Source organism: Primulina tabacum, chromosome 10, assembly GCF_025594145.1.
Source record: "Primulina tabacum isolate GXHZ01 chromosome 10, ASM2559414v2, whole genome shotgun sequence".
Taxonomy (NCBI): Eukaryota; Viridiplantae; Streptophyta; class Magnoliopsida; order Lamiales; family Gesneriaceae; genus Primulina; species Primulina tabacum.
This window is the reverse complement of record NC_134559.1, coordinates 280,217-298,885: the sequence shown is the minus strand read 5'-3', so window position 1 is coordinate 298,885 and position 18,669 is coordinate 280,217. Positions and strand designations below refer to the sequence as shown.

Genomic DNA, 18,669 nt, shown 5'->3' with positions numbered 1-18,669 from the left:
CACGTACTCGAGGGATATAAGAATAAACATCCCACTCAATGTCGGGTGCGATCATACAAGCGCTAATACACCGGATCCCATCAGAACTCCGAAGTTAATCGTGCTTGGGCGAGAGCAGTACTAGGATGGGTGACCCCTTGGGAAGTCCTCGCGTTGCACCCCTTTTCGTGTTTTTCTATTTTTGATTGATTACTTGTTAACTGACGATTTTCGGCTCAAATAATCTGAATCTCGATCGGGACCAGATAAGACATGTGAAATTAACGTAGCTCGGGCACTGCCGGATTTGGACAAAATTGTAGGCTAATTTTATTGTAAACGGGCAAACGGACGAGACTCATTATTCCACAATGAGCTGGCGAGATTTTATCCGAATTCTTTCTCTAAGACCCTCTAATTTGCGATTTTCCGCTTCTGTTAAGCTTCTATTTCCTCGAGAAATCCGCTTAGGAAGTTCGAAATTCGATTCCGGTTACATTTAGTCGTATCCCATGCATAATTATAGCTTTACATTCGCTATTTTCCTTTTCTTATTTTTTTTTCTATTTTCTGGTAACATTTAGCGATTTTTGTTGTCGTGAGCCGGTTCTGTGCGAAAGGGTATGACACAGATTACTCCGGAGATGGTTAACTCATTAAAAACAATTATTTCGACAGTTTTATCCATAATTTAAATAAACGGTCGCGACACGAGGACTTCCCAGGGAGGTCACCCATCATAGCTCTGCCATCGCGCCAGAACCTTAACTTCATTGTTCTGATTGGGCGAGAGTAGTGACGCGTGTTGTCCGTCGCCGCCCGCTCCACATGTACTCGAGGGATATAAGAAAAAACATCCCACTCAATGTAGGGTGCGATCATACCAGTACTAATACACCGGATCCCATCAGAACTCCGAAGTTAAGCGTGCTTGGGCAACAGCAGTACTAGCATGGGTGACCCCTTGGGAAGTTCTCTTGTTGCACTCCTTTTCCTATTTTTTTATTTTTGATTGATTACTTGTTGACAGACGATTTTTGCCTCAAATCATCAGAATCTCGATCGAGACTAGATAAGACATGTGAAATCAATGTAGCTCGGGCATTGCCAGATTTGGACAAAATATTAGGCTAATTTGAATGTAAACGGGCAAACGAACGGGTTACTCCGCAATGAGCGGGCGAGATTTTAGCCGAATTCCTTCTCTAAGACCCTCTAATTTGCGATTTTCCGCTTCTGTTAAGCTTCCGTTTCCTCGAGAAATCCGCTTAGGAAGTTTAAAATTCGATTCCGGTTCCATTTTATCGTATCTAAGCATAATAATAGCTTTACATTCGCTATTTCTTCTTCTTATTTTTTTTCAGGTTTCTGGGAACATTTAGCGATTTTTGTTGTCGTGAGTCGGTTCTTTGCGAAAGGGTATGACGCAGATTACTCCGGAGACGGTTAACTCATTAAAAACAATTATTTCGACTGTTTTAGTCATAATTTACGTAAACGATCACGACACGAGGACTTCTCAAGAAGGTCACCCATCCTAGCTCTGCCATCGCACCAGAACGCTTAACTTAATGGTTCTTATTGGGAGAGAGCAGTGCCGCGTGTTGTCCATTGCCACGCGCTCCTTATGTACTCGAGGAATATAAGAATAAACATCCCACTCAATGTCTGGTGCGATCATACCGGCACTAATGCAACGGATCACATCAGAACTCCGGAGTTAAGCGTGCTTGGGCGAGAGCAGTACTAGGATGGGTGACCCCCTGGGAAGTCCTCGTGTTGCACCCCTTTTCGTGTTTTTTAATTTTTGATTGATTATTTGTTGACAGACGATTTTCGGCTCAAATCATCTGAATCTCGATCGGGACCAGATTAGACATGTGAAATCAACGTAGCTCGGGCACTGCCGGATTTGGACAAAATTGTAGGCTAATTTTATTGTATACGGGCAAACGGACGAGACTCATTAATATGCAAAGTGCTGGCGAGATTTTAGCCGAATTTCTTCTCTAAGACCCTCTAATTTACGATTTTCCGCTTCTGTTAAGCTTCCGTTTCCTCGAGAAATCCGCTTAGGAAGTTCGAAATTCGATTCCGGTTCTATTTTTTCGTATCCAAGGCATAATAATAGCTATACATTCGCTATTTTCTTCTTCTTATTTTTTTTCTATTTCTTTGGAACATTTAGCGATTTTTGTTGTCGTGAGCCGGTTCTGTGCGGAAGGGTATGACGCATATTACTCCGGAGACGGTTAACTCATTAAAAACAATTATTTCGACTATTTTATCCATAATTTCCGTAAACGGTCACGACACGAGGACTTTCCAGGGAGGTCACCCATCCTAGCTCTGCCATCGCGCCAGAACGCTTAACTTCATGGTTCTTATTGGGTGAGAACAGTGCCGCGTGTTGTCCATCGTCGCCCGCTCCACACGTACTCGAGGGATATAAGAATAAACATCCCACTCAATGTCGGGTGCGATCATACTAGCACTAATACACCGGATCCAATCAGAACTCCGAAGTCAAGCGTGCTTGGGCGAGAGCAGTACTAGGATGGGTGACCCCTTGGGAAGTCCTCTTGTTGCACTCCTTTTCGTGTTTTTCTATTTTTGATTAATTACTTGTTGACAGACGATTTTCGGCTCAAATCATCTGAATCTCGATCCGGACCAGATAAGACATGTGAAATCATTGTAGCTCGGGCACTGCCAGATTTGAACAAAATATTAGGCTAATTTGATTGTAAACGGGCAAACGAACGGGTTACTCCGCAATGAGATGGCAAGATTTTAGCCGAATTCCTTCTCTAAGACCCTATAATTTGCGATTTTCCGTTTTTGTTAAGCTTCTGTTTCCTCGAGAAATATGCTTAGGAAGTTCGAAATTCGATTCCTTCGCTATTTTTTTCTTCTTATTTTTTTCTATTTTCTGGGAACATTTAGCGATTTTTGTTTTCGTGAGCCGGTTCTGTGCGGAAAGGGTATGACGCAGATTACTCTGGAGATGGTGAACTCATTAAAAACAATTATTTCGTCTGTTTTAGCCATAATTTACGTAAACGGTCACGACACGAGGACTTCTCAGGAAGGTCTCTCATCCTAGCTCGGCCATCGCGCCAGAATCCTTAACTTCATGGTTCCTAATGGGCGAGAGCATGCCGCGTGTTGTCCATCGCCACCCACTCTACATGTACTCGAGGGATATAAGAATAAACATCCCACTCAATGTCAGGTGCTATCATACCAGCACTAATGCATCGGATCCCATCAGAACTCCGAAGTTAAGCGTGCTTGGGCGAGAGCAGTACTAGGATTGGTGACCCTCTGGGAAGTCCTCGTGTTTCACCCCTTTTCGTGTTTTTCTATTTTTGATTGATTACTTGTTGACAGACGATTTTTGGCTCAAATCATCTGAATCTCGATTGAGACCAGATAAGACATGTGAAATCAACATAGCTTGGGCACTGCCGGATTTGGACAAAATTGAAGGCTACTTTAATTGTAAACGGGCAAACGAACGAGACTCATTACTCCGCAATGAGCTGGCGAGATTTTAGTCGAATTCCTTCTCTAAAACCCTCTAATTTTCGATTTTTCGCTTCTGTTAAGTTTTCGTTTCTTCGAGAAATCCGCTTAGGAAGTTCGAAATTCGATTCCGGTTCAATTTTTTCGTATCCCAGGCATAATAATAGCTTTACATTCGCTATTTTCTTCTTCTTATTTTTTTCTATTTCTTTGAAACATTTAGCGATTTTTGTTGTCGTGAGCCGGTTCTGTGCGGAAGGGTATGACGAAGAATAATCCGGAGATGGTTAACTCATTAAAAAAAATTATTTCGACTGTTTTATCCATAATTTACATAAACGATCGCGACACGAGGACTTCCCATGGAGGTCACCCATCCTAGCACTGCCATCGCGCTAGAACGCTTAACTTCATGGTTCATATTGGGCGAGAGCAGTGCCGCGTGTTGTCCATCGCCGACCGCTCCACACGTACTGAATAAGAATAAACATCCCACTCAATGTTGGGTGCGATCTTACCAGCACTTATGCACCGGATCCCATCATAACTCCGAAGTTAAGCGTGCCATGGCGAGAGCAGTACTAGGATGCGTGACCCCCTGGGAAGTCCTCGTGTTGCACCCCTTTTCGTGTTCTTAAATTTTTGATCGATTGCTTGTTGACAGACGATTTTCGGCTCAAATCATCAGAATCTCGATCGGGACCAGATAAGACATGTGAAATAAACGTAGCTCGGGCACTGCCGGATTTGGACAAAATTGTAGGCTAATTTGATTGTAAACGGGCAAACGAACGAGACTCATTACTGCGAAATGAGGTGGCGAGATTTTAGCCGAATTCCTTCTGTCAGACCCTGTAATTTGCGATTTACCGCTTTTGTTAAGCTTCTGTTTCCTCGAAAAATCTGCTTAGGAAGTTTGAAATTTGATTCCGGTTCCAATTAGCGATTTTTGTTGTCATGAGCCGGTTCTGTGCGGAATAGTATGACGCAGATTACTCCGGAGACGGTTAACTCATTAAAAACAATTATTTCGACTGTTTTATCCATAATTTACGTAAACGGTCGCGTCACGAGGTTTTTCCATCGAGGTCACCCATCCTAGCTCTGCTATCGCGCCAGAACGGTTAACTTCATGGTTCTGATTGGGCGAAAAAAGTGCCGCGTATTGTCCATCGCCGCCCGCTACACACGTACTCGAGGAATATAAGAATAAACATCCCACTCAATGTCGGATGCAATCACACGAGCATTAATGCACCGGATCCCATCAGAACTCCGAAGTTAATCGTGCTTGGGCAAGAGGAAGTCCTCGTGTTGTACACCTTTTCGTGTTTTTCTATTTTTGATTACTTGTTGACAAACGATTTTCGGCTCAAATCATCTGAATCTCGATCGGGACCAGATAAGACATGTGAAATCAACGTAGCTCAGGCACTGCTGGATTTGGACAAAATTGTGACCTAATTTGATTGTAAACGGGCAAACGAACGAGACTCATTACTTCGCAATTAGCTGGCGAGATTTTAGCCGAATTCCTTCTCTAAGACCCTCTAATTTGCGATTTACCGCTTATGTTAAGTTTTCGTTTCCTCGAAAAATCCGCTTAGGCAGTTCGAAATTCGATTCCGGTTCCATTTTATCGTATCCCTGGCATAATAATAGCTTTACATTCGTTATTTCCATCATTTTTTTATCTATTTTTTGGGAACATTTATCGATTTTTGTTGTCGTGAGCAAGCTCTGTGCGGAAGGGTATGACGCATATTACTCCGGAGACTGTTAACTCATTAAAAACAATTATTTTGACTGTTTTAGCCATAATTTACGTAAACGGTCGCGACACGAGTACTTCCCAGGGAGGTCACCCATCCTAGCTCTGTCATCGCGCCAGAACGCTTAAATTCATGGTTCTGATTGAGCGAGAGCAGTGCCGTGTGTTGTCCATCGCCGTCCGCTCCACACGTACACGAAGGATATAAGAATAAACATCCCACTCAATGTCGGGAGCGATCATACCAGTACTAATGCACCAGATCCCATCAGAACTCCGAAGTTAAGCGTGCTTGGGCGAAAGCAGTACTAAGATGGGTGACCCGACCACCTGGGAAGTCCTGGTGTTTTACCCCTTTTCGTGTTATTCTATTTTTGATTACTTGTTGACAGACGATTTTCGGCTCAAATCATCTGAATCTCTATCAGGACCAGATAAGACAAGTGAAATCAACGTAACTCGGGCACTGCCGGATTTGGACTAAATTGTAGACTAATTTGATGGTAAACGGGGGCAAACAGACGAGACTCATTACTCCGCAATGAACTGGCGAGATTTTAGCCAAATTCCTTCTCTAAGACCCTCAAATTAGCGATTTTCCGCTTCTGTTAAGCTTGCGATTCCTCGAAAAATTAGCTTAGGAAGTTCGAAATTCGATTCCGGTTCCATTTTACCGTATCACAGGCATAATAATAGCTTTACATTCGCTATTTTCAACTTATTTTTTATTCTATTTTCTGGGAGCATTGAGCGATTTTTGTTGTCATGAGCCGGTTCTGTGCTGAAGGGTATGACGCAGATTACTCCGGAGACGGTTAACTCATTAAAAACAATTATTTCGACTGTTTTATCCATAATTTACGTAAACGATCGCGACACGGGGACTTACCGTGGAAGTCACCCATCATAGCTCTGCCATCGCGCCAGAAAGCTTAACTTCATGGTTCTGATTGGGTGAAAGCAATGCCGCGTGTTGTCCATCGTCGCCCGCTCCACACGTACTCAAGGGATATAAGAATAAACATCCCACTCAATGTCGGGTGCGATCATACCATCACTAATGCACCGGATCCCATCAGAACTCCGAAGTTAAGCGCGCTTGGGCGAGTGCAGTACCAGGATGGGTGACCCCCTGGGAAGTCCTCGTGTTTCACCCCTTTTCGTGTTTTTTAATTTTTTATTGATTGCTTGTTGACAGACGATTTTCGGCTCAAATCATCTGAATCTCGATCGGGACCAGATAAGACATGTTAAATCAACGTAGCTCGGGCACTGCCGGATTTGGACAAAATTGTAGGCTAATTTGATTGTAAACGGGCAAACGAACGAGACTCATAACTACGCAATGAGGTGGCGAGATTTTAGCCGAATTCCTTCTCTAAGTCCTTGTAATTTGCGATTTACCGCTTCTGTTAAACTTCCGTTTCCTCGAAAAATCTGCATAGGAAGTTTGAAATTCGATTCCGGTTCCATTTTATCGTATCTCAGGCATAATAATAGCTTTACATTCGCTATTTTCTTCCTCTTATTTTTTTCTATTTTTGTGGAACATTTATCGATTTTTGTTGTCGTGAGCCGGTTCTGTGCGGAAGGGTATGACGCAGATTAATCCAGAGACGGTTAACTCATTAAAAACAATTATTTTGACTGTTTTATCCCTAATTTACGTAAACGGTCGCGACACGAGGACTTCTCAGGGAGGTCACCCATCATAGCTCTGCCATCACGCCAGAATGCTTAACTTCATGGTTCTGATTGGGTGAAAGCAGTGCCGCGTGTTGTCTATCGCCGCCCGCTCCACACGTACTCGAGGGATATAAGAATAAACATCCCACTCAATGTCAGGTGCGATCATACGAGCACTAATGCACTGGATCCCATCAGAACTCCGAAGTTAAGCGTGCTTGGGCGAGAAAAGTACTAGGATTGGTGACCCCCTGGGAAGTCCTCGTGTTGTACTCCTTTTCGTGTTTTTCTTTTTTTGATTACTTGTTGACAGACGATTTTCGGCTCAAATCATCTGAATCTCTATCGGGACCAAATAAGACATGTGAAATCAACGTAGCTCGTGCACTGCTGGATTTGGACAAAATTGTGACCTAATTTGATTGTAAACGGGCAAACGAACGAGACTCATTACTTCGCAATGAGCTGGCGAGATTTTAGACGAATTCCATCTCTAAGACCCTCTAATTTGCGATTTACCGCTTCTGTTAAGCTTCCGTTTCCTCGAGAAATCCGCTTAGGAAGTTCGAAATTTGATTCCGGTTCCATTTTATCGTATCCCAGGCATTATAATAGCTTTACATTCGTTATTTTCTTCTTCTTTTTTTATCTATTTTTTTAAAACATTTAACGATTTTTGTTGTCGTGAGCCGTTTCTGTGCGGAGGGGTATGACGTAGATTACTCCGGAGACGGTTAACTCATTAAAAACAATTATTTCGAGTGTTTTAGCCATAATTTACGTAAACGATCGCGACACGAGGACTTCCCATGGATGTCACCCCTCCTAGCTCTGCCATCGCGCCAGAACGCTTAACTTCATTGTTCTGATTGGGCGAGAGCAGTGCCGTGTGTTGTCCATCGTCGCCCGCTCCACACGTACTCAAGGGATATAAGAATAAACATTCCACTCAATGTCGGGTGCGATCATACCAGCACTAATGCACCGGTTCCCAACAGAACTCCGAAGTTAAGCGTGCTTGGGCGAGAGCAGTACTAGGATGGATGACCCCTTGGGAAGTCCTCGTGTTGCACCCCTTTTCCTGTTTTTCTATTTTTGATTACTTGTTGACAGACGATTTTCGGCTCAAATCATCTGAATCTCGATCGGGACCAGATAAGACATGTGAAATCAACGTGGCTCGGGCACAGCTGGATTCAGGACAAAATTGTAGGATAATTTGATTGTAAACGGGGAAAACGGACGAGACTCATTACTCCGCAATGAACTGGCGAGATTTTAGCCAAACTCCTTCTCTAAGACCCTCAATTAGCGATTTTCCGCTTCTGTTAAGCTTGCGATTCCTCGAAAAATCCGCTTAGGAAGTTCAAAATTCGATTCCGGTTCCATTTTATCGTATCACAGGCATAATAATAGCTTTACATTCGCTATTTTCATCTTTTTTTTTTTTATTTTCTGGGAGCATTGAGCGATTTTTGTTGTCATGAGCTGGTTCTATGCTGAAGGGTATGACGCAGATTACTCCGGAGATGGTTAACTCATTAAAAACAATTATTTCGACTGTTTTATCCATAATTTACGTAAACGATCGCGACACGGGGACTTACCATGGAAGTCACCCATCCTAGCTCTGCCATCGCGCCAGAACGCTTAACTTCATGGTTCTGATTGGGTGAGAGCAGTGCCGCGTGTTGTCCATCGTCGCCCGCTCGACACGTACACAAGGGATATAAGAATAAACATCCCACTCAATGTCGGGTGCGATCATACCAGCACTAATGCACCGGATCCCATCAGAACTCCGAAGTTAAGCGCGTTTGGGCGAGAGCAGTACCAGGATGGGTGACCCCCTAGGAAGTCCTCGTGTTGCACCCCTTTTCTTGTTTTTTAATTTTTTATTGATTGCTTGTTGACAGACGATTTTCGGCTCAAATCATCTGAATCTCGATCGGGACCAGATAAGACATGTGAAATCAACGTAGCTCGGGCACTGCCGGATTTGGACAAAATTGTAGGCTAATTTTATTGTAAACGGGCAAACGGACGAGACTCATTACTCCGCAAAGAGTTGGCGAGATTTTAGCTAAATTCCTTCTCTAAGACCCTCTAATTTGCGATTTACCGCTTCTGTTAAGCTTCCGTTTCCTCGAGAAATCCGCTTATGAAGTTCGAAATTCGATTCCGGTTACATTTTATCGTGTCCCAGGCATAATAATAGCTTTACATTCGTTATTTCCTTCTTTTTTTATCTATTTTTTGGGAACATTTAGTGATAGTTGTTGTCGTGAGCCGGTTCTGTGCGGAAGGGTATGACGTAGATTACTTCGGAGAGGGTTAACTCATTAAAAACAATTATTTCGACTGTTTTAGCCATAATTTACGTAAAAAGTCGCGACACGAGGACTTCCCAGGGAGGTCACCATCCTAGCTCTGCCATCGTGCCAGAACGCTTAACTTCATGGTTTTGATTGGGCGAGAGCAGTGCCGCGTGTTGTCCATCGCCGCCCGCTCCAAACGTGCTCGAGGGATATAAGAAGAAACATCCCACTCAATGTCGCGTGCGATCATATCAGCACTAACGCACCGGATCTCATCAGAACTCCGAAGTTAAGTGTGCTTGGACGAGAGCAGTACCAGGGTGGGTGACCCCCTGGGAAGTCCTCGGGTTGCATCCTTTTTCGTGTTTTTCTATTTTTGATTACTTGTTGACAAACGATTTTTGGCTTAAATCATTTGAATCTCGATCAGAACCAGATAAGACATGTGAAATCAACGTTGCTCGGGCACTGCCGGATTTGGACAAAATTGTAGGCTAATTTGATTGTAAACGGGCAAACGAACGAAACTCATTACTCCGCAATGAGCTGGAAAGATTTTAGCCGAATTCCTTCTCTAAATCCCTCAACTTTGCGATTTTCCGCTACTGTTAAGCTTGCGATTCCTCGAAAAATCCGCTTAGGAAGTTCGAAATTCGATTCCGGTTCCATTTTATCGTATCCCAGGCATAATAATAGCTTTATATTCGCTATTTTTTCCTTCTTATTTTTTTTTTCTATTTTCTGGGAACATGTAGCGATTTTTGTTGTCGTGAGCCGGTTCGGTGCTGAAGGGTATGACGCAGATTACTCCGGAGACGGTTAACTCAATTAAAACAATTATTTTGACTGTTTTATCCATAATTTACGTAAACGGTCGCGAAACGAGGACTTACCATGGAAGTCACCCATCCTAGCTTTGCCATCGCGCCAGAACGCTTAACTTCATGGTTCTGATTGGGCGAGAGCAGTGCCGCGTGTTGTCCATCGTCGCCCGCTCCACTAGTACTCAAGGGATATAAGAATAAACATCCCACTCAATGTCGGGTCGTGTTTTTTAATTTTTTATTGATTGCTTGTTGACAGACGATTTTCGGCTCAAATCATCTGAATCTCGATCGGGACCAGATAGGATATGTGAAATCAACGTAGCTCGGGCACTGCTGGATTTGGACAAAATTGTAGGCTAATTTGATTGTAAACGTGCAAACAAACGAAACTCATTACTGCGCAATGAGGTGGCGAGATTTTAGCCGAATTCCTTCTCTTAGACCCTGTAATTTGCGATTTACCGCTTCTGTTAAGCTTCCGTTTCCTCGAAAAATCTGCATAGGAAGTTTGAAATTCGATTCCGGTTCCATTTTATCGTATCTCAGGCATAATAATAGCTTTACATTCGCTATTTTCTTCTTCTTATTTTTTTATTATTTTTGTGGAACATTTATCGATTTTTGTTGTCGTGAGCCGGTTCTGTGCGGAAGGGTATGACGCAGATTAATCCAGAGACGGTTAACTCATTAAAAACAATTATTTCGACTGTTTTATCCCTAATTTACGTAAACGGTCGCGACACGAGGACTTCCCAGGGAGGTCACCCATCCTAGCTCTGCCATCGCGCCAGAACGCTTAATTTCATGGTTCTGATTGGGCGAGAGCAGTGCCGCGTGTTGTCCATCGTCGCCCGCTCCGCATGTACTCGAGGGATATAAGAATAAACATCCCACTTAGTGTCGGGTGCGATCATACCAGCACTAATGCACCGGTTCCCATCAGAACTCCGAAGTTGGGCGTGCTTGGGCGAGAGCAGTACTAGGATGGGTGACCCCCTGGGAAGTCCTCGTGTTGCTCCTCTTTTCGTGTTTTTCTATTTTTGATTACTTGTTGACAGACGATTTTCGGCTCAAATCATCTGAATCTCGATCGGGACCAGATAAGACATGTGAAATCAACGTAGCTCGGGCACAGCTGGATTTGGACAAAATTGTAACCTAATTTGATGGTAAACGGGCAAACGAACGAGACTCATTACTTCGCAATGAGCTGGCGAGATTTTAGCCGAATTCCTTCTCTAAGACCCTCTAATTTGCGATTTACCGCTTCTTTTAAGCTTCCGTTTCCTCGAGAAATCCGCTTAGGCAGTTCGAAATTCGATTCCGGTTCTATTTTATCGTATCCCTGGCATAATAATAGCTTTACATTCGCTATTTTCTTCTTCTTATTTTTTTTTATTTTTTGGGAACATTTATCGATTTTTGTTGTCGTGAGCCGGTTCTGTGCGGAAGGGTAGGACGCAGATTACTCCGGAGAAGGTTAACTCATTAAAAACAATTATTTCGACTGTTTTTGCCATAATTTACATAAACAGTCGCGACACGAGTACTTCCCAGGGAGGTCACCCATCCTAGCTCTGCCATCGCGCCAGAACGCTTAACTTCATGGTTTTGATTGGGCGAGAGCAGTGCCACGTGTTGTCCATCGCCGCCCGCTCCACACGTACTCGAGGGATATAAGAATAAACATCGCACTCAATGTCGCGTGCGATCATATCAGCACTAACGCACCGGATATCATCAGAACTCCGAAGTTAAGCGTGCTTGGCCGGGAGAGTACCAGGGTGGGTGACCCCCTGGGAAGTCCTCGTGTTGCATCCTTTTTCGTGTTTTTCTATTTTTGATTACTTGTTGACAGACGATTTTTGGCTCAAATCATTTGAATCTCGATCGGACCAGATAAGACATGTGAAATCAACGTAGCTCGGGCACTGCCGAGTTTGGACAAAATTGTAGCCTAATTTGATTGTAAATGGGCAAACGAACGAGACTCATTGCTCCGCAAAGAGCTGGCGAGATTTTAGCCGAATTCCTTCTCTAAGACCCTCTAATTTGCGATTTACAGTTCTTGTTAACGTTTTGTTTCCTCGAAAGATCCGCTTAGGAAGTTTGAAATTCTATTCTAGTTCCATTTTATCGTATCCCAAGCATAATAATAGCTTTACATTCGCTATTTTATTCTTCTTATTTTTTTACTATTTTTGTGGAACATTTATCGATTTTTGTTGTCGTGAGCCGGTTCTGTGCGGAAGGGTATGACGCAGATTAATCCGGAGACGGTTAACTCATTAAAAACAATTATTTCGATTGTTTTATCCCTAATTTACGTAAACGGTCGCGACACGAGGACTTCCCAGGGAGGTCACCCATCCTAGCTCTGCCATCGCGCCTGAACGCTTAACTTCATGGTTCTGATTGGGCGAGAGCAGTGCCGCGTGTTGTCCATCGCCGCCCGCTCCGCACGTACTCGAGGGATATAAGAATAAACATCCCACTTAATGTCGGGTGCGATCATACCAGCACTAATGCACCGGTTCACATCAGAACTCCGAAGTTAGGCGTGCTTGGGCGAGAGCAGTACTAGGATGGGTGACCCCCTGGGAAGTCCTCGTGTTGCTCCCCTTTTCGTGTTTTTCTATTTTTGATTACTTGTTGACTGACGATTTTCGGCTCAAATCATCTGAATCTCGATCGGGACCAGATAAGACATGTGAAATGAACGTAGCTCGGGCACGGCTGGATTTGGACAAAATTGTGACCTAATTTGATGGTAAACGGGCAAACGAATGAGACTCATTGCTTCGCAATTAGCTGGCGAGATTTTAGCCGAATTCCCTCTCTAAGAACCTCTAATTTGCGATTTACCGCTTCTGTTAAGCTTCCGTTTCCTCGAGAAATCTACTTAAGCAGTTCGAAATTCGATTCCGGTTCCATTTTATCGTATCCCAGGCATAATAATAGCTTTACATTCGCTATTTTGTTATTCTTATTTTTTTTCTATTTACTGGGAACATTTAGCGATTTTTGTTGTCGTGAGCCGGTTCTGTGCGGAAGGGTATGACGCAGATTACTCCAGAGACGGTTAACTCATTAAAAACAATTATTTCGACTGTTTTATCCATAATTTACGTAAACCTTCGCGACACGAGGACTTCCTAGGGAGGTCACCCATCCTAGCTTTGCCATCGCGCTAGAACGGTTAACTTCATGGTTCTGATTGGGGGAGAGCAGTACCGCGTGTTGTCCATTGCCGTCCGCTTCACACGTACTAGAGGGATATAAGAATAAACATCCCACTCAATGTCGGGTGCCATCATACCAGCACTAATGCACCGGATCCCATCTGAACTCCGAAGTTAAGCGTACTTGGGCGAGGGCACTACTAGGATGGGTGACCCCTTGGGAAGTCCTCGTGTTGCACCCCTTTTCGTGTTTTTCTATTTTTAAATGATTACTTGTTGACTGACGATTTTAGGCTCAAATCATTTGAATCTCGATCGGTACCAGATAAGACATGTGAAATCAACGTAGCTCGGGGAGTGCCAGATTTGGACATAAATGTAGGTCAATTTGATTGTAAACGGGCAAACGAACGAGACTCATTACTCGGCAAAGAGCTGGCGAGATTTTAGCCGAATTCCTTCTCTAAGACCCTCTAATTTGCGATTTTTCTTTTCTGTTAAGTTTCTGTTTCCTCAGATCCCATCAGAACTTCGAAGTTAAGCGTGAATGGGCGAGAGCATTACTAGGATGGGTAACCCCCTGGGAAGTCCTCGTGTTGCACCCCATTTCGTGTTTTTCAATTTTTGATTGATTACTTGTTGACAGATGATTTTCGGTTCAAATCATCTGAATCTCGATCGGACCAGATTAGACATGTGAAATCAACGTAGCTCGGGCACTGTCGGATTTGGACAAAATTGTAGGCTAATTTGATTGTAAACGGGCAAACGAACGAGACTCATTACTCGGCAATGAGCTGGCGAGATTTTAGCCGAATTCCTTCTCTAAGACCCTCTAATTTGCAATTTTCCTCTTCTGTTAAATTTCTGTTTCCTCGAGAAATCCGCTAAGGAAGTTCGAAATTCGATTCCGGTTTTATTTTATCGTATCCCAGGCATAATAATAGCTTTACATTCGCTATTTTCTTCTTCTTATTTTTTTTCTATTTTCTAAGAACATTTAGCGATTTTTGTTGTCGTGAGCCGGTTCTGTGCGGAGGGGTATGACGCAGATTACTTCGGAGACGGTTAACTCATTAAAAACAATTATTTCGACAGTTTTATCCATAATTTACGTAAACGATCGCGACACAAGCACTTACCAGGGAGATCACCCATCCTAGCTTTGCCATCGCGCCAGAACGCTTAACTTCTTGGTTCTGATTGGGGGAGAGCAGTACCGCGTGTTGTCCATTGCCGTCCGCTCCACACGTACTAGAGGGATTAAAGAATAAACATCCCACTCAATGTCGGTTGCCATCATACCAGCACTAATGCACCGGATTCCATCAGAACTCCGAAGTTAAGCGTGCTTGGGCGAGGGCAGTACTAGGATGGGTGACACCCAGAGAAGTCCTCGTGTTGCACCCCTTTTCGTGTTTTTCTATTTTTGATTGATTACTTGTTGACTGACAATTTTTGGCTCAAATCATCTGAATCTCGATCGGGAACAGATAAGACATGTGAAATCAACGTAGCTCGGGCAGTGCCGGATTTGGACATAATTGTAGGCCAATTTGATTGTAAACGGGAAAACGAGCGAGACTCATTACTCGGCAAAGAGCTGGCGAGATTTTAGCCGAATTCCTTCTCTAAGACCCTCTAATTTGCGATTTTCCGCTTCTGTTAAGCTTCCGTTTCCTCGAGAAATCCGCTTAGGAAGTTCGAAATTCGATTCCGGTTCTATTTTATCGTATCCCAGGAATAATAATAGCTTTACATTCGCTATTTTGTTCTTCTTATTTTTTTCTATTTACTGGGAACATTTAGCGATTTTTGTTGTTGTGAGCCGGTTCTGTACGAAAGGGTATGACGCAGATTAATCCGGAGACGGTTAACTCATTAAAAACAATTATTTTGACTGTTTTATCCATAATTTTCGTAAACGGTCGCGACACGAGGACTTCCCAGGGAGGTCACCCATCCTAGCTCTACCATCGCGCCAGAACGCTTAACTTCATGGTTCTGATTGGGCGAGAGCAGTGCCGCGTGTTGTACATCGCCTCCCGCTCTACACGTACTCGAGGGATATAAGAATAAACATCCCACTCAATGTCAGGTGCGATCATACCAGCACTAATGCACCGGATCCCATCGGAACTTCGAAGGTAAGCGTGCTTGGGCGAGAGTAGTACTAGAATGGGTGACACCCTGGGTAGTCCTCGTGTTGCACCTCTTTTCTTGTTTTTCTATTTTTGATTACTTGTTGATAGACGATTTTCGGCTCAAATCATTTGAATCTCGATCGGGACCATATAAGACGTGAAATCAACGTAGCTCGGGCACTGCCGAATTTGGACAAAATTGTAGGCTAATTTGATTGTACACGGGCAAACGAACGAGACTCATTACTCGGCAATGAGCTGGCGAGATTTTAGCCAAATTCCTTCTCTAAGACCCTCTAATTTGCAATTTTCCGCTTCTGTTAAGCTTCTGTTTCCTCGAGAAATCCACTTTGGAAGTTCAAAATTCGATTTCGGGTCCATTTTATTGTATCCCAGACATAATAATTATTTTACATTTGCTATTTTCTTCTTTTTATTTTTTTTTTCTATTTTCTGGGAACATTTAGCGATTTTTGTTGTCGTGAGCCGGTTCTGTGCGGAAGAGTATGACGCAGATTACTCCGGAGACGGTTAACTCATTAAAAACAATTATTTCGACTGTTTTATACATAATTTACGTAAACGGTCGCGACACGAGAACTTCCCAGGGAGGTCACCCATCCTAGCTCTGTCATCGCGCCAGAACGCTTAACTTCATGGTTTTGATTGGGTGAGAGCAGTGCCGCGTGTTGTCCATCGTCGTCCGCTCCACACGTACTCGAGGGATATAAGAATAAACATCCCACACAATGTTGGGTGCGATCATACCAGCACTAATGCACCGGGTCGCATCAGAACTCCGAAGTTACGCGTGCTTGGGCGAGAGCAGTACTAGGATGGTTGACCCCCTGGAAAGTCCTCGTGTTGCACCCCTTTTCGTGTTTTTCAATTTTTGATTGATTACATGTTGACAGACGATTTTCGGCTCAAATCATCTGAATCTCGATCGGGACCAGATTAGACATGTGAAATCAACGTAGCTCGGACAATGTCGGATTTGGACAAAATTGTAGGCTAATTTGATTGTAAACGGGCAAACGAACGAGACTCATTACTCGGCAATGAGCTGGCGAGATTTTAGCCGAATTCCTTCTCTAAGACCCTCTAATTTGCGATTTCCCGCTTCTGTTAAGCTTTCGTTTCCTCGAGAAATCCGCTAATGAAGTTCGAAATTCGATTCCGGTTCCATTTTATCGTATCTCAGGCATAATAATAGCTTTACTTTCGCTATTTTTTTCTTCTTATTTTTTTTCTATTTTCTGGGAACATTAACGATTTTTGTTGTCGTGAGCCGGTTTTGTGCGGAAGGGTATGACGCAGATTACTCCGGAGACGGTTAACTCATTAAAAACAATTATTTCGACTGTTTTATCCATAATTTTCGTAAAAGGTCGCGACATGAGGGCTTCCTAGGGAGGTCACCCATCCTTGCTCTGCCATCGCGCCAGAACGCTTAACTTCAAGGTTCTGATTGGGCGAGAGCAGTGCCGCGTGCTGTCCATCGCCTCCCGCTCCACACGTACTCGAGGGATATAAGAATAAACATCCCACTCAATGTCGGGTGCGATCATACCAGCACTAATGCACCGGATCCCTTCGGAACTCCGAAGTTGAGCGTGCTTGGGCGAGAGCAGTACTCGGATGGGTGACCCCTTGGGAAGTCCTCGTGTTGCACCCCTTTTCGTGTTTTTCTATTTTTAAATGATTACTTGTTGACTGACGATTTTAGGCTCAAATCATTTGAATCTCGATCGGTACCAGATAAGACATGTGAAATCAACGTAGCTCGGGGAGTGCCAGATTTGGACATAAATGTAGGTCACTTTGATTGTAAACGGGCAAACTAACGAGACTCATTACTCGGCAAAGAGCTGGCGAGATTTTAGCCGAATTCCTTCTCTAAGACCCTCTAATTTGCGATTTTTCGCTTTTGTTAAGTTTCCGTTTCCTCGAGAAATCAGCTTAGGAAGTTCCAAATTCGATTCCGGTTCCATTTTATCGTATCCCAGGAATAATAATAGCTTTACATTCGCTATTTTGTTCTTCTTATTTTTTTTCTATTTACTGGGAACATTTAGCGATTTTTGTTGTCGTGAGCCGGTTCTGTGCGGAAGGGTATGACGCAGATTACTCCGGAGACGGTTAACTCATTAAAAACAATTATTTCGACTGTTTTATCCATAATTTTCGTAAACGGTCGCGACACGAGGACTTCCCAGGGAGGTCACCCATCCTAGCTCTGCCACGCGCTAGAACGCTTAACTTCATGGTTCTGATTGGGCGAGAGCAGTGCCGCGTGTTGTCCATCGCCTTCCGCTCCACACGTACTCGAGGGATATAAGAATAAACATCTCACTCAATGTCGGGTGCGATCATTCCAGCACTAATGCACCGGATCCCATCGGAACTCCGAAGTTAAGCGTGCTTGGGCGAGAGCAGTACTAGGATGGGTGACACGTCACCCCTGGGTAGTCCCTCTTGCACCTTTTTTGTGTTTTTCTATTTTTGATTACTTGTTGACAGACGATTTTTGGCTCAAATCATATGAATCTAGATCGGGACCAAATAAGACATGTGAAATCAACGTAGCTCGGGCACTGCCGGATTTGGACAAAATTGTAGGCTAATTTGATTGTAAAGGGGCAAACGAACGAGACTCATTACTCCGCAATGATCTGGCGAGATTTTAGCCGAATTCCTTCTCTAAGACCCTCTAATTTTCGATTTTCCGTGTCTGTTAAGCTTCTGTTTCTTCGAGAAATCCGCTTAGGAAGTTTGAAATTCGATTCCGGTTCCATTTTATCGTATCCCAGACATAATAATTATTTTACATTTGCGATTTTCTTCTTTTTTTTTTTTTCTATTTTCTGGGAACATTTAGCGATGTTTGTTGTCGTGAGCCGGTTCTGCGCGGAAGAGTATGACGCAGATTACTCCGGAGACGGTTAACTCATTAAAAACAATTATTTCGACTGTTTTATCCATAATTTACGTAAACGGTCGCGACACGAGGACTTCCCAGGGAGGTCACCCATCCTAGCTCTGTCATCGCGCCAGAACGCTTAACTTCATGGTTTTGATTGGGTGAGAGCAGTGCCGCGTGTTGTCTATCGCCGCCCGCTCCACACGTACTCGAGGGATATAGATGTCACAGCTTTCCGGCGCCCAGGGCCCCCCCAATAATATGAGCCGAGCCCCAAGCACGGGTAGCGTTCATCATGCACCCATTGTCGA

At 43.7% G+C, this 18,669-nt stretch overlaps 19 non-coding genes and 3 pseudogenes across 19 annotated transcripts; all 22 read left to right on the top strand.

Annotated features, from left to right (window-relative positions):
• The window catches only part of LOC142505942 (uncharacterized), a 147,436-nt pseudogene that overhangs the window by 117,720 nt on the left and 11,047 nt on the right, over positions 1–18,669 (top strand).
• LOC142515788 (5S ribosomal RNA) lies at positions 44–162 on the top strand. Its single transcript, XR_012811614.1, has one exon. It is a non-coding gene; the product is annotated as a 5S ribosomal RNA (ribosomal RNA).
• Positions 850–968, top strand: LOC142508255 (5S ribosomal RNA). The gene has a single exon (XR_012806478.1). It is a non-coding gene; the product is annotated as a 5S ribosomal RNA (ribosomal RNA).
• LOC142515446 (5S ribosomal RNA) lies at positions 1,649–1,767 on the top strand. Its single transcript, XR_012811291.1, has one exon. It is a non-coding gene; the product is annotated as a 5S ribosomal RNA (ribosomal RNA).
• Positions 2,455–2,573, top strand: LOC142506293 (5S ribosomal RNA). Its single transcript, XR_012804588.1, has one exon. It is a non-coding gene; the product is annotated as a 5S ribosomal RNA (ribosomal RNA).
• On the top strand, positions 3,213–3,331 carry LOC142508580 (5S ribosomal RNA). The gene has a single exon (XR_012806787.1). It is a non-coding gene; the product is annotated as a 5S ribosomal RNA (ribosomal RNA).
• On the top strand, positions 4,012–4,130 carry LOC142509403 (5S ribosomal RNA). The gene has a single exon (XR_012807578.1). It is a non-coding gene; the product is annotated as a 5S ribosomal RNA (ribosomal RNA).
• On the top strand, positions 5,510–5,633 carry LOC142512160 (5S ribosomal RNA; annotated as a pseudogene).
• LOC142517271 (5S ribosomal RNA) lies at positions 6,317–6,435 on the top strand. Its single transcript, XR_012813025.1, has one exon. It is a non-coding gene; the product is annotated as a 5S ribosomal RNA (ribosomal RNA).
• Positions 7,122–7,240, top strand: LOC142507852 (5S ribosomal RNA). The gene has a single exon (XR_012806094.1). It is a non-coding gene; the product is annotated as a 5S ribosomal RNA (ribosomal RNA).
• On the top strand, positions 7,922–8,040 carry LOC142515148 (5S ribosomal RNA). The gene has a single exon (XR_012811006.1). It is a non-coding gene; the product is annotated as a 5S ribosomal RNA (ribosomal RNA).
• On the top strand, positions 8,721–8,839 carry LOC142514020 (5S ribosomal RNA). The gene has a single exon (XR_012809935.1). It is a non-coding gene; the product is annotated as a 5S ribosomal RNA (ribosomal RNA).
• On the top strand, positions 9,521–9,639 carry LOC142507834 (5S ribosomal RNA). The gene has a single exon (XR_012806076.1). It is a non-coding gene; the product is annotated as a 5S ribosomal RNA (ribosomal RNA).
• Positions 11,012–11,130, top strand: LOC142507410 (5S ribosomal RNA). The gene has a single exon (XR_012805669.1). It is a non-coding gene; the product is annotated as a 5S ribosomal RNA (ribosomal RNA).
• LOC142510142 (5S ribosomal RNA) lies at positions 11,813–11,930 on the top strand. The gene has a single exon (XR_012808272.1). It is a non-coding gene; the product is annotated as a 5S ribosomal RNA (ribosomal RNA).
• On the top strand, positions 12,613–12,731 carry LOC142516744 (5S ribosomal RNA). The gene has a single exon (XR_012812524.1). It is a non-coding gene; the product is annotated as a 5S ribosomal RNA (ribosomal RNA).
• LOC142515530 (5S ribosomal RNA) lies at positions 13,415–13,533 on the top strand. Its single transcript, XR_012811372.1, has one exon. It is a non-coding gene; the product is annotated as a 5S ribosomal RNA (ribosomal RNA).
• On the top strand, positions 14,583–14,701 carry LOC142507174 (5S ribosomal RNA). The gene has a single exon (XR_012805436.1). It is a non-coding gene; the product is annotated as a 5S ribosomal RNA (ribosomal RNA).
• LOC142507361 (5S ribosomal RNA) lies at positions 15,388–15,506 on the top strand. Its single transcript, XR_012805621.1, has one exon. It is a non-coding gene; the product is annotated as a 5S ribosomal RNA (ribosomal RNA).
• LOC142506874 (5S ribosomal RNA) lies at positions 16,190–16,308 on the top strand. Its single transcript, XR_012805149.1, has one exon. It is a non-coding gene; the product is annotated as a 5S ribosomal RNA (ribosomal RNA).
• LOC142515075 (5S ribosomal RNA) lies at positions 16,995–17,113 on the top strand. The gene has a single exon (XR_012810937.1). It is a non-coding gene; the product is annotated as a 5S ribosomal RNA (ribosomal RNA).
• Positions 17,800–17,922, top strand: LOC142512647 (5S ribosomal RNA; annotated as a pseudogene).